Source organism: Ictidomys tridecemlineatus, chromosome 10, assembly GCF_052094955.1.
Source record: "Ictidomys tridecemlineatus isolate mIctTri1 chromosome 10, mIctTri1.hap1, whole genome shotgun sequence".
Taxonomy (NCBI): domain Eukaryota; kingdom Metazoa; phylum Chordata; class Mammalia; order Rodentia; family Sciuridae; genus Ictidomys; species Ictidomys tridecemlineatus.
The window spans coordinates 11,808,323-11,823,724 of NC_135486.1; the positions used below are offsets into that span (position 1 = coordinate 11,808,323).

General features: G+C 34.2%; 1 protein-coding gene across 3 annotated transcripts in view; it reads right to left on the reverse strand.

The window, feature by feature from the left end:
• The window catches only part of Abl2 (ABL proto-oncogene 2, non-receptor tyrosine kinase), a 115,620-nt gene that overhangs the window by 30,710 nt on the left and 69,508 nt on the right, over positions 1–15,402 (reverse strand). The gene's annotated exons all lie outside the window — the stretch shown is intronic.

Below are 15,402 nucleotides of genomic sequence, written 5' to 3' on the forward strand. Positions count from 1 at the left end.
AGGTTTTCATTTCTAAGGGTGATGAGGTAAGACTACAGAGAAATGTTTCCTTGGAGAAAATCTGTTTATAATAAAACACTAAATAAATTTTTAAAAGAGGAAACGCCTAACAAGACTCATCTTTTACATCACTCAAGTTAGCTCAAGAAACCACAATTTCAAAACCAAAGAAATAGTTACTATCTGATTCATAGCCAAAGCCAGGAAATAACTGCCCCCACTAACATTTTTGGCTCTATAGCTTAATACAGGTTAAAGAATAGCATGATTATATTGAAAAATTTTCGGTGTTAAAACTTTCAAAAACAAAGCCTAATCTTTGTTAATAATAGAGGAAGAAAGTTAAATAAAATTTAAGAACTTGAAATTAAGAGTGTCTTACAAAAAATTAGTAAAATCTATAAATAAGGGATGACTTTAATGATATGATCTACAAAAATACAAGGGTGTTTATAACTGTGTAGCTGAGAACACTCACTGATTTAATATCTATCAAGCACTTACTATATACATCAGCACTATTCTAGATCAATAAAAATAATAAGGTAAAATTATAGATGGCCAGACTGAAGTAGCCTGCAATAAAGTAAAACATAAATTATAATTTAATATTATTATATGTAGGTAATTGTTAACAGTTAAAAAAAACAAAAACAAAAACAAAACAAAGCTTGCCAGGTGTGATGGCACATGCCTGTAATCCCAGCTACTCTGGAGACTAAGACAGGAGGATCACAAGTTCAAGGTAGCCTCTCAGCAACTTAGTGAGACCTTGTCTGGACATGGCTCATCCCTGGGTTCATTCCTTAGCACCAAACAACAACAACAAATAAACTAACTTATGCTTTCAATGAAATTAATCTTGATAAAGCCAATACTGTCCATATCATGGAGAACACAAGAATTAAATGACTAATGGTAACCTCAAATAATGACTCAGAATTTCAAATACCAGGTTGACTTTCTCCTCTGGATTATAAAAAAAAGCTATGGTAAAATATGTAGATTCTAAACCACATGATTTACTACTTAATTATTTGCTATTTACGTTATCAATATATTTAAATTGCTCTTGTACTGTAACTAAGAGTAAGAAGAGATAAACGAATAAACAAAATGTATCCTATACATTTAATGGAATATTATTCAACTCTAATAAGGAATGGACTTTTGATATGTGATACAACACAGATGGATTTTAAAAACAAACTAAGTGAAATTAGAGACACAAAGGCAAATATTGTATAATTCCATTAATATGAAACATCTGGAATTTTCTTCTCATTCTCAAAACCTACTTCTGCAAATATTGTTGTACAACATTGTAAATTTATTTATGTATACCTAAAAGTAGTTAAAATTGTAAATTGTGTTATGAATATCTTATCACAATAAAAACTAAAATTAAAAATATGCAACAGATCTCCAAAGATCTTTGGTTTATGTGGGTTAAAAAATTTGTCATTACATATTACATTACACATTACCATAGCTAAAATTAAAGCTGAGAAATCTTAACAATATTTATTAATTCTAAAACAACAGTAAACCCATTATTTAACATAAAACATTTTGTTTAATAAATAACTTTCAAGGCTAGGGTTGTAGCTCAGTGGTAGAGCGCCTGCCTTGCATGTGTGAAGCACTGGGTTCAATCCTCAGCACCACATATAAATAGATAGATAGATAGATAGATAGATAGATAGATAGATAGATAGATAGATAGATAGATAGATAACTTTCAGGACTGGGACTGTGGCTCAGCGGTAGAGCACTCACCTAGCACGTGTGAGGCCCTGGGTTTGATCCTCAGCATCACATAAAAAGAAATAAAATAAAGATATTGTGTCCAACTACAACTAAAAAATAAATATTTTTTAAAAATTAAAAAATAGGCTGGGGATGTGGCTCAAGCAGTAGCGCACTCGCCTGGCATGCGTGCGGCCTGGGTTCGATCCTCAACGCCACATACAAAGATATTGTGTCCGCCGAAAACTAAAAAATAAAAAAATATTAAAATTCTCTCTCTCTCTTTAAAAAAAATTTAAAAATAACTTTCAGAAGAGAATTAAAAGATAAGAACAGCATTGTTATTTTTTGCAAATCTCGTTAAAAACAGGTCAAGGCAGGAAATTATACTATTTAAATAAAGTGACAAACTAAAGCTGGAAGCAAAAGGAGCATCCAAGCAAAGAATGGATGGGGAGGGAGGGCAGGGAGAATGAAGCACATGCAAAAACCCTAAGAGAGGAAAGAACCTGGTATGCAATGAAAATGAAAAAAGTACACTGTGGATGTCAGGAGTTGACCAGATCAAATACTTAAGGATTTAGGCTTCTATTCCAAGTATAAAGGAAATCCAGTGAATTGTTTTAAGCAAGGAGATCAGATGGTTTGACTTCTATCTTTAAAAAAATTAGAAACAGAAAAATATGCAGAAAAGGACCATGTTGGCTTGGAACAGGATGGTAACAGCAAGAGACAGAAAAGTAGAAGAACATAAAAGATATGGTTTACAGATGGAAATCCACAGGACTTACAGATAATGTAGATACAACATACATGGGGGTGCTTGGGTGGTTTGTTGGCTACTAAGTTTCAGGCTTAAGTACATGGTAGATGGCCATGTCACTCACTCAGAATAGTAGTATATCTCAAGTTCCATGGACAAGTAAGTTTGAGAGATATAATTAAGATCTGTGATATATAAATCTGGAGATCAGAGATAATCCTGGGATGCAGTCTTCAGCATTATATGGTATTTAAAATTATGGACCTGGATGAGATCACTTAGGGAGACAACAGTCAGACAAAAGTGTAGAATCAGATTTATAGAACAATGATTCAAGTCACTTAAGATTTCTCATCTGAAACTATGGAGCCTAGAAAGCAGAACACATAATCTTAAGTGCTAAGAAAAACAAAGACTGGGGAGGTAGCTTAATGTTACAGCATTTACTTGAAGCCCTAGGTTCAACTCCCAGCACTGAAACAAACAAACAAAAACTCTGTCATAACCCAAAATTTTATATCCATTATCCTTCCAAAATGAAGATAAGATAAACACATTTTCAGTTGAAAGCAAAAACTTGTTGCCAGAAAACTTGCTCTAAAGGAATTGTCAAAGGTTTTTCTGATAAAATGGGAAAGAATATTAGAAGGAAATTTTGGAACATTAAGAATAAATAACTAGGGGCTGGAGGTGTGGCTCAGAGGTAGAGCGCTGGCCTACCATGCGTGAGGCACTGGGTTCAATCCTCAGCACTACATAAAAATAAAATGAAGATATTGTACCCACCTATAACTAAAAAATAAATATTAAAAAAAGAATAAACAACTACAAAAACTGATTAACATCTGGGCAAACAAAATACACTATTCTCTTGGGTTGTTTAAAATATGTTTGATGACTAGAAACAAAGTATGGAACATATAACAATTATAACATAAAGATGAAAAAATAAAGAGAACTATATGATGATAAGGTTTCCATACTTCACTTAAAGTGATAAACACTCAGTCTAAGCAGTATGTGAAAAGTTCAACATATACATTGAAATCCCTATATGGACCCCTGGACAATCAAACGAGAGATATAAACATACATAAAATAAATAAAATGGAACATTAAATAACAAGGTTCAAATAATTCAAGACAAAAAGAGCAAACAAGAAATGATAGACCTGGAGGCTGGGGTTGTAGCTCAGTGGTAAAGCACTTTCCTAGCACATGTGAGCCACTGGGTTCAATCCTCAGCACTACATAAACATAAATTAACTGAAGGTATTGTGCCAATCTACAACTAAGAAAAAAAATTTTAAAATATTATGGACCCAAATTCCAAAATAATTTAGATTATATTATACCACATGCAAATGATCTAATCACATTTATAACAGATTGTCAAAATGAATGTGTAACAATCCAATGAAAGGCTATCAAAAAGAAAAATATAGGGCTCGGGTTATGGCTCAACTGTAGAGCGATCGCCTCACATATGCGAGACCCTGGGTTCAATCCTCAGCACCACATTAAAAAAAAAAAAAGTGAATGAATAAAATAAAGGTATTATGTCCAACTATAACTAAAAAAATAAATAAAGAAAGAAAAATATAATCATACAAGTAGTAGAAAAATTAGAGGATGAGGTGCCTGATTTGTTCTGGAATTTTTCCATGTGCTTTTTCCTTTTGATGGTTCTACTGCATTTCCTTCCACTTTAATAAATCATAGCCATTAGCATAACCAAAAAAAAATTTTAAACATGAAAATATATCCACACAAAATTTGCACACTATGATTCACAGCATTATTCATAATGACCCAAAGTGGAAATAACCCATGTTCACCAACTGATGAATGGACATATAAAACTATTCAGGAATAAATAGGAATGAAGTACTCATACATGCTGAAATAGACATGCCTTGAAAACCTTATGCCAAATGAAAGAAGTCAGTCAAAAACTAATACGTACTACATGGTTCCGTTTAGTGAAAGGTGAAAGATACAATCTGAAGAGAAATCAGAGTATTGTAATTCCATTCAGGTGAAACATCTAGAATAGGTAAATTCATAAAGAAAGTAGATAATGATAGCCTAAAGCAGAGGTGAGGAGAGGAACACAGAATAACTGTTAAGAGTTTCAAGGTTTCTTTCAGGGGATGAAAAAAAATTTTCTAAGATCTTAAAAAAAAAAAATTAGATTGTGCTGATGGGTTGAAAAATTCTGTTAATATACTAATAAAAACCACTGAATTCTAATAGTATAAATGGGTAAATTTTATGATGTGTACTACATCTCCATAAAACAATTTTAAAATCCTACATATTTCAGAACTCTGTTCATATGAAATAACCAGAAAGCACATTATTGTTACCTGGGACTAGAGATAGGAACACAGACCAACTAGTAAAAGAGATCCACTGGGTGATAAGAGATGCTCTAAAACAGGACTGTGGTAAGGGTTGCACAATTCTGTACATTTACTTAAAATTATTGAATTGTACACATTTTAAGACAGATGAATTTTATGGAATGTAAACTATAACTCAACAAAGCTGTTTTTAGAAAGGTATATATTCTGAGACTTTGTTAGGAGAATAAAAAGAAAAGCTATAACCTGATAAAAAATATTTGCAAATTATATATCTAAGGACACACATTCAGAACATTTAAAAGAAACCTCAAACTTAAAAATATGAAAATAACTCAATTTTAAAATGGGTTAAAAATCAACTATAAACTCAGTTACCCAGAGAGAGCACCAAGGGAACAGGCAAGCAAACCTTACTCCTTCCTTCAGCCAAGAGGATATAGAATGATAAGTAAAATGTTCAACATCACAGACACTGAAGAATGCAAATTAAAGCCGCAAAAAGATGCTACTACATATCTATTACAGTGACTAACAAAAATATTATAATACCAAATGCTAACCTAGGATAGTTAGACAAAACCTTCACACATTGATAGGCGAAATGCAAAATGGTACCACTACCTTGGAGAATAATTTGGCAATTTCTCAGAAAGTACACCATATACTTACCATATGATCCAACAATCCATTCATGAGTAGTATTTGTCCTGGAGAAATGAAAATTATGTTCAAACAAAAACCTGCACACAAAGTTTACAGCAGCTCTATTCATACTTACTGAAAACAACCTAAATGTCCATCTACAGACAAATTGGATGAACATATTGTGGAACAAATACATAACAGAAAATATACAGTTAAAAAAAAGAAAAAAAGAAAAAAGATATCTGAAGTACAACTTGGATCAATCTCAAAAGCATTATGCTGAGTTTCCCAAAGAAGCCAGTAACAAAAGGCTACATTTTCCAAAAGATAAAACCATTGTGGTTGCCAAGGGTTAGGAAAGGTGTGATCCTCAAAGTGTTTTTATGATTATTATTTTTTAATGGGGTAATGGAACTACTCAGTATCCTAAGTGCAGTGACAATTACACAAATCTATACATGGACTGAAATTTATCAAACTGTATATCGCAAAAGGTCCATTTTATTGGATGTTAATTTTAAAAATTAAAAAATTAAAGTGAAGAATTTAGGAATAAGCACTGAAAAACTACACTTAGAAAGCTCACACAAAAAGACAAGGAATCAGAAAAGGAGACTAACAACATCAAGCAACGACGGATGAGAAAGTTACCGGGATGACAGAATGACCGAAAGTCACCTCCTATTGAGGTATTAATAAGTGAGTAAAGCACTTATTTCTTTTAAAAACTACATTGTAAGAATTTTCTCATATTCTAATAAATCTTTGAAAATTTATATTTCATCTTGCAGATGAACACCATCATTTCCAACTCTGGACTATTATCAAATAACATACATTTGTACATCCTAATTTTTTTTCTAATATTACTTCATTAGGACAAATTTTCAGGTTAAGGGTATTTTCAAAGCTCATGATAAAGCCCTCAAAAAATGTACATCATAATAACCTTCAGCTATGTATGAATACTCACTTCACTAGGGTGAAGAGAAAGTTATATAGGAAACAACAGTAAGTTATTTAAAATTCATTAGTAAAGAAAACCAGAATGTTGCCCCAAAATATGCCTCTGACATACAGATTATTTCTTAGTTTAAAACAATTAAGATATAACAAGTAGAGGAAACCTCTTCTCATCCTCCTGCTTTTTCACCTAATGGTAGAACAGAAATCCTTCTTCACTGGTGATATGTCCATAAACTCAGTTACCCAGAGAGCGCATCAAGGGAACAGGCAAGCAAACCTTACTCCTTCCTTCCATAAATTTATCTTTCCACAAAATGTAGACTGTAGTAAGAATTCAAAGTCAAATGAAAGCCATTCTAGATTTGTAGAAGGAGTAACACATTGATTATGCTCTGGTCTAGAAGACTCCGGGCACACCACCTGGAGTTAAGAGATAACTCAAAGTTTACAACAGCAAACTGAACTGAGGTGAGGAGGACCTGACCACAGAACAGAATAATATACAAATTCAAGAAATCTTTTGAAACAAATTGGATAATTACTTGGAAAGAGGTTATGGTAACAAACATTAAATCTCTAGTTTGGAGCAAGATGAATATAAAGTAACATCCAGAAGATATCCAAGTAAGAGTGACAAAAGCAAGACTAGAAATCACTAAGATGCAAATTTGGAAGTTAACATAGTTCAACATCTATACAAAAGATAAAGGAAATTATTAGCATTCCATCAAAAACTTTTTATCAATTAAAAAAATGGCAATAATTACAAGGTTTTATATTCAGTTTCTGAAATACTAATTCAAAATAACATGTCTGAGTGGTACCAGATTACAAAAACATTGCCTCTTCTTCTCATGCTGTGCATTCTCCACAGGTGAAGTCATTCATACCACTCTGTCATTATAAACTAGACAACTGGCTGCTGTATTAGTTTCCCTATCTGCTATAACCATAAAATAGATGGCTTATGCCAACCGAAATGCTTTCTTTAATAATTCAGGAAGCCAGAAGACTGAAACTGGCACACTGGGACAAAAATCAAAGGGTCAACATGGCCACAGCTCCTTTGGAGGCTCTCTGGGAGAATTCGTTGCTGGCTTCCTCCAGCTTTCAGTGGCTTGTGGCCACATCACTCAATCATCGAAAGCAGCACCTTCAGATCTCTCTGCTTTATCTTCACATTGTCTTCTCCTTTCTCTCTGCTTTACCTTAACATTGTCTTTTCCTTTCTGTCCCTTACACAGCCATGGCATTTAGGGCCCAACTCAATAATCCAGGATAAGCTCCTCATCATACCTCTAAAAGCCACACACACACACACACACACACACACACACACACACACACACACACACACACACACACCCCTTTCTCCCCACTCTCCCTCTCCCTTTGGCCACAGGAGTTAACATTTACAGGTTCTGGGAATTAGGACAAGGCTATCTTTTAAGATATTGGCCTACCACAACTGCCAAATAAATCCTACTGATCCAAAACACTCTCCTGAGTAATAGATCACTTGACTCTTATGGCCTTTGGATAAATACACTTAATACATCCTTAAAAGCAACCAAACTCATTTTGCTCCTAATTCTGTCTTATTTCTTAGCTCTCTCTGACCTCCCTGACTTCCACCTCACTCTGCTCCAATCTAATATGCCAAATTGTCTCTAAACTTGCATTTTGAAAAGGCAAATCTCAAGTTACATTTCCATAAAACCTTTGATGGGTGTATAGTAAACAGAATCCTCAGTATACAAAAATCTTTAGTACCCTTAGTATACAAAAGATGCTCCATGGTCTGGCCCTTCCTTACCTTTCCAATTTCATTTATTATCATTCCCTTTCTCAGACCTTATGCTATACAGTAGTCCCTCAGTAACCATAAGGGATTGGTTCTCAGAACTCCTGAAGATATCAAAATCTGTGAATGTTCGAGTCTCTTATATAAAATGATATAGAATTTAAACTAAACACATCTTCTAGTACACTTCAAATCATCTTTTGATTCCTTATAATGCCTGAAACAATACAATGTACATGCTACGTAAATAGGTGTATTTATAATGTATGAAATATTGCAAAATACAGAAAAATATAAAGTACTATTACTTATATGTCTGTCCCCACTCCCATTTCTGCCTGTTCCTACCCAATCCCACTCAGTGGCAGAGATTACATGTCTTATTCATATTCATTTTCCTAGCCTATGTATTTAATAAATATTGGTTGACATCATTTTTTCTTACTTATAGAAGTGTGTAAGTGCCTATTTTCTAGAATTCTGAACACAAAGCAATGAAGACAACTGAAAGCAATTAGGATCTCTATACTATGGTTTGACTGTATCCCCAAATTTCATGCATTAGAAACTTAATCTTCAAATTAATATGTAAATGATGCTTAAGAGGTGGAACCTTAGGGAAGTCTTTGAGTTGTAAGGGCTCTGCCCTGTTAATAGATTAATCCATCTGTGGATTAATGGATTATCTCAGGAGTGATTTCATTATAAAAGTGAGCTTTCTCTGGTTCACTAGCCCTATTGCACCATGAATGCTGTCCATGACCTAGCAATACGGCCTTCACCAGATGCTAAGCAGATTCCAGCACTAAGCTCTTAGACTTCCCAGCCCTCCAGAACCATCAGCTAAATAAATCCCTATTCTTTAGAAATTATGGATTCTCAGGTATTCATCATAGCAAATGGACTAAGGGAATTCCATTATCCAGAAATAATTACTGATAATATTTTTCATACATTTTAATCCAGTCTTTTCCATATCCTGTTCTTAAAGACTTCTCTAAGGCATACTCAGCAATTTTTAGTTTTCAGGCTAAAATTAAAATATCAATTCCTATAATTTAAGATTTGAGGGATAAAGATGTAGTGGTAAAGTATGTGCAAGGCCCTACATTTGATCTTCAGGACTGGCGGGGGGGGGGGCGGGGGACACTTGGCAATAGAAGAAATTTAATTTATGTGGACTCCATGCTAATTTATTTATTTATTTATTTCAAGGTTTTGTTATATATTCCTATACATAGATCTACAAACAGTGATAGTTTTATTTTTTTTTAATTTTGTTTTCAGTGATAGTTTTAAAAACGAAATTCAAAGCAAATTCTACCAGTGGCCAAGGAGTTTATAGGAAAATATAATTGGTTTAACCATTCTTCAATTTATAAACAATGAACAAAATTTAAAATAAGACATATTGTGATTGATTTCTAAAGTACACCCACACATTCCATTGTGTGACCAAAATACTAACTACCAGAAAGTATGAATAGGTCTCCAAATCAAGTAAAATTTTAAAGTTGGAATATTTCAGAAACTAATGAATTTAAAATTTTACTTATACAGAATGCTTAATTATGTACTGGTCTCTGTGAAAGAGAAGCTGAATTTTTCCTCTCTCTTCACCTAGCTCTTCATTCTTCTCACAAGAATTATCTTTGACTCTACTTTCAAGCAAATGGAAAACTTGTTATGATTTGTTATATTCAGAGACAATGATTGTGCCACTTTTTTCTGTCCTGCTTCTTTAAAAGTACAGTCTTTTCATCCAACAAGGAAGGTTAAAAAAAAAATGTGTAATTCAGTCCTAGCTAACTAAATTTCTTCAATGGTGTTTGAAATAAAAAATTACTGCTGATGACAGAATGTGTTACTCGGCTTGCTTAGTTCCATGTGCAGATGTCATTCTTGAAAGAGAATCTTGGATAAATGAATAATCTAGGGTGGGACTCAGGAATTCAAGTGTTTTGTCCCAAAGAATCTCTTAATCATCTCCCTAATAGCATTCCCTTTTGATTATTTATTACATTTTCATTTGCCCTCCCACCCCCACAATTTTTTTAAAATTGGTGCACCGTAGTTGTACATGATAGTTGCCCTCTTTTTGAAAGTATACTAGTTCTGAGAAAATATCAAGGTATTTGCATTCAGGAAGAACTCATCTAGCCATCTGCAGATAAGTTTCTTTAAACAGCTGCTTGCATTCCACAATAAGATCACTGGTTTTCCTCTGTGTTAACACTGTAGTTTGCACATAGCAGGCACTCCAGTAATTTTGACATATTAAAACTTATGATATCACTACCTAGAGCTCTGAAGGACAGGCATTATCGCCAATCTACAAATGCTCAGAAATGTCAAGTCATTTATTTAAGTCCAGGGCTAACTGGTGAAATCAGGATTCAAAACACAGGTCTTACTGAACTCAAGGCCCATGTGCTTTTCACTATATCAGGAAACCTCTCTAATGCAATAGAAACAGCACAAAAAGAACTGGAAAAAGTTTTTGCTATAGTTTGGATCTTTAATGTCCCCCAAGGGTCTATGCACTAAAGGTTTGATTACAAGTTAATGGCACTACGGGAGGCAACGGAACCTTCAGTTGGTGAGGCCTAGTGGAAAGAAATTAGAGGTCACTGGAGGTAAGCCCTTGAAGGGAATATTCACATCTCTTGAGTCCCTTTCCATCTCTCTGATTCCTGGCCATCAAGTGAGTAAGCAGCTTTACTGTATCATGTGCTCCCTGCCATGATGTTCTCCATTACTGCAAAAGCAATGGAGTCAACTCACCATGGACTGATAACTCTGAAACTGTGTGCCAAAATAAAACTTTCCTCCTTTAAGTTAACTTATCTCAGGTATTCTGTCACAGTGATGGAAATTTAATTAACAGTTAAGTTCCCAAAGTGGGCTGACTGTGATCCATCCATCCATACACAGGATAACATTTTAAGAGTCAACCCAAAGAGACTAATTAGAATGATATGCATATGCTTATCAGTCTGTTCCATCAAAGGAAACTGGGACTATCTACCATTTACTTCCAACAAAATAAATCACAATTTTTTCCTGAGTTGATGCAAAATGATGCATTAAAGTTTTCAGAAATTTGTACAAGTCATTCCAGAACTTAGCATCCATCCAAAAATATAATCCTTTTTCTAGTGATTGGACAATTTTCATCTCTTCTTCAAACAGCCTTATTTAGACCAAAAATGGAATAGAGTATGCTTCCTTTTAATTTTTCCTCAAAGAAAGGATGATTAAAAACAAAAAAGTCTTCCCTTCATGTATGACTTTCTCTCTTTTTTGGGGTGGGGGTGTACTGTACTGAAGATTAAACTTGGGGCATTTAACCACTGAGCCACATCCACAGCCCTTTTTATGTTTTATTTAGAGACAGGGTCTCACCAAGTTGCTAAGGCTGGCTTTAAACTTGTGATCCTCCTGCCTCAGCTTCCCAAGCCACTGGGATTACAGGCCAGCACGACCACACCCAGTTATGACTTATCTTAACAACATCACAGCTAAAAAGTAATGTATATGTGGGTATTCATTAGGAGATAATATAGTTCTAGTTTCTGTGTGTGTGTTTGTGTGTTGCTGGGATTGGATGTGAGGCAAGCACTATACCATCTGAGCTATATCCCCGCTCTAGTTCTAGTTTCTTTAACCTAATTCTATTTGGTTATCTTCACTGCCTTGTTATAGAGAACAATCCTATCATGCATGTGATGCCAAAAGTTAAAAAAAAAAAAAAAAAAGTTGGCTCTTCCTGTTTCAGACTTAAAGTACTAGTTCTCCAATATCTATGAAGAGGTATGTTTATGCGTACATACACTCCCCATATTACTTGGGTCCTGGCTACAATGGCTAAACACAGATAATTGGAATGTTTTAACTAAGATAAAAGACCCTGTTCATTACCTTATTTCAGTAGCTACTGGCTGTCAAAAGCAATAGAATTCTTTTTTTTTTTTCCCTCTTTTCTGTTTTTACAGTACTAGAGATCAAACGCAGGGCCTTATGCATACTGGACAAGTGCTCTACCACCAAGTAAGACAACCAGCAATAGAATCCTAATCCTCCCTATAGCATGAATGGTACAAGCAAGAAGAAAAAAAATCATAACTTCAAATTACAAAATTCCTTTGGTTCAGAACATAAATTAATCTTCTGTTGTCTTGATAAATTAATGAAAGTTCGGAATTCAATCTCTGTTATGTTCACTGCTGACCTCTATTCTTCTACAACCTAAAACAAGACTATCAGTGAAATTACCAAATTAATGGACAACTTCAAGACATACTTTAGTAAAGCTCTCTATGAAATTCATTTTAATAGAAGATCCATCAATATCAAACTATTAATGATTCATAGTAAAGATCATCACTGTCACCTTTTAATCTTACATTATATTACACATAACCAAAATCTGCTTTCACTCTACCATCATCATTAATTGTGTCCTTCCAGTTCACTGATTCACAGACCAGGTGAGAACTGAAAGGGGTTTAAAAAAAATAAAGAAAACAATTCTTTTTTTGTGGGGGCGGTGTGGAGGTATACTGGGGATTGAACTTGGAGCACTCAACCACTGAGCCACATCTCCAACTCTATTTTTGTGTTTTATTTAGAGACAGGGTCTCACTGAGTGCTAAGCGCCTAGCCATTGCGCTTCCTGCCTCAGTCTCCCAAGCTGCTGGGATTATAGGCATACACCACCATGCCTGGCTAGGAAAACAATCTTTCAAGGACTGGAAATGTAGCTTAGTGGTAGAGCACTTGCCTAGCATGTACAAGGGTTCAAAACCTTGGGTTCAAAACCTAGTACTGAGAAAAGAAAGAAACAATGGAGGGAAGGGAACAGAAAACAAAAAAGAGAAAGCATGTGCATTTCTAAAATCACTCAGAGATGATATTGATGCTACTAGTCTGAGGACCAAACTTTCAAACCCTGCCTAGAACTTGTTTTAGAAATGGGAGAAGGAGTCATAAACAGAAAACAGTTGAAAAAAGAAAACCTGGGGCTGGGGTTGTGGCTCAGTGGTAGAGCACCAGCTTAGCATGCATGAGGCACTGGGTTCGATTCTCAGCACCACATACAAATACATAAAATAAAGGTCCATCAACAACTAAAAAATTAAAAAAAAAAAAGAAAGAAAACTTCAGTAAGCTGCATAACCCATCTCAAGATAATACTTAATATATTCTAAATGCTTATTTCAAGTCTTAAAAGCTAAATTAGATCATGCATTTATCTTTAAGTTTGATAAACAATGAGTATTTATTGTATGCCACACGATGTGGAACAACATGCTAAGTAAATCAATATTTGCCAAAGTGTGTTCCATAACAGTACATTAAAGAGATGTCACAAGACTATTAAACCACTGACAAGAAAATGCTGAATACAAGTCATACAACAAAGAAATGTCTGATTTTTAAAACCACTAGTACTCCTATGTTTATAGTAATCCTCCAAAAGCCATCTACAGCATGCAGCATGTGTCAGGTTTCTTTTCACTCAGCATCTCAAAAGACTAGTAATCCAGGAACTGAGTCTGGGAAATGAGAGAAAGGACAAAGTTTTAGTACAGCTGTGTGTCAAGCACTTCATTAATTAAATTATTCAATTCTCATAATAATCCTTCAGGTAACTAATCTAAGATCACAAGGTGATACAGAAGACCAACAATTAAACTTGGCCTTTGTTCCATCTCTGAAGTTCTAAGATATTGTCTTTTAATAAGACAGTAAAAAAAGTGATGAGAACAAGAAACATTATTTACTGATGTTGTTTACAAAGGCCAAACAAAAATGGGTTGAGGCACTAAGTAAACAACTCTTTAAAAAGTAGGCTGATGACCTGAACAGACACTTTACCACAGATTCTATGAATAACAAATAGGCACATGAAAAGGGTTCAACCTTAGGATCCTTTACAGAAACACAAATTAAAATCACAAAATGCAGGAGGCCCTGGGTTCCATCCCTGACACAGCAAAACAAAACAAAACAAAACAAAAAAACCCACAATGAGATACTACTAAATGCCTATTAGAACTGCTAATATAAAAAAATACAATATCAAGTACTGGGGGGAATGAAAAATGGTACAGCCATTCTGGAAAGTAGTTTCTTATAAAGTAAAATATTTGCAGTATGACCTAGTAATCCCATTTCTGAGTATTTAGACTTGAGAAATGAAAATATAATTTGACACAAAAATCCATACACAAATGTTTATTGCAGCTGTATTTGAAATTACCTTAAATAATATTCATGTCTTTCAATAGATGAAAAGATATGCAAAATGTGCTACATCCCCACAAGGGAATACTACTCAATAATAAAAAGAAATAAACTCATGATACATATGTGGATGAATGTAAAAGTCATTATGAAGAAGCTATTCTCAAAAGGTTGTAAACTGTACAGTTTCATTTATATGACATTCTTGAAGAGGCAGAACTATAGTGATGGATGGCAGATAGGTGGTTGCCAGGGGTTAAGGCTGAGGAAAGATGTAACTACAGAGGGATTCACTACATGAGGACATCTTGGATGATGGAACTGTTCTGCTGATCATGGGGTAACATGAATTTACACACGTTAAAATTCACAGATAAACAAAAAAATACAATTTTATTATAACTTTAAAAATAAAGAGAAAAAACAAAAAAGTGTTGACTATGTTGAATTACATTTTCATACCAGTTATGTGAAAAATAATACAAAATCATATCTTAACTATCACAGAACACTAAATTTTAGCAATACTCATAAAGATGAGAATTTGAAGCTTAACCTGAATTGTAAATTTCCACATTTATTTTAAATACAAAAAAATACTTCTGCTCATATTGTGACAAAGGTTTAGGTGAGGTTAAGGTCTTTCCTTAAATACCAGTCTGTGGTTAACAGAAACACATCACTGCCTGTGTTGCTGAGGCAAAGATAATGAAATATCTAAGGGATGAAAGGAATGTGCCAATCCTCTTTCCTTCGTGGAATTCCCAGTCAGTGTAGCTAGCACCTGGTACAATGACTTCAATGCAAGCTCAGAGCTGACATTCCTAAGAAGAGACTAGCAAATAAACCTAGATCAT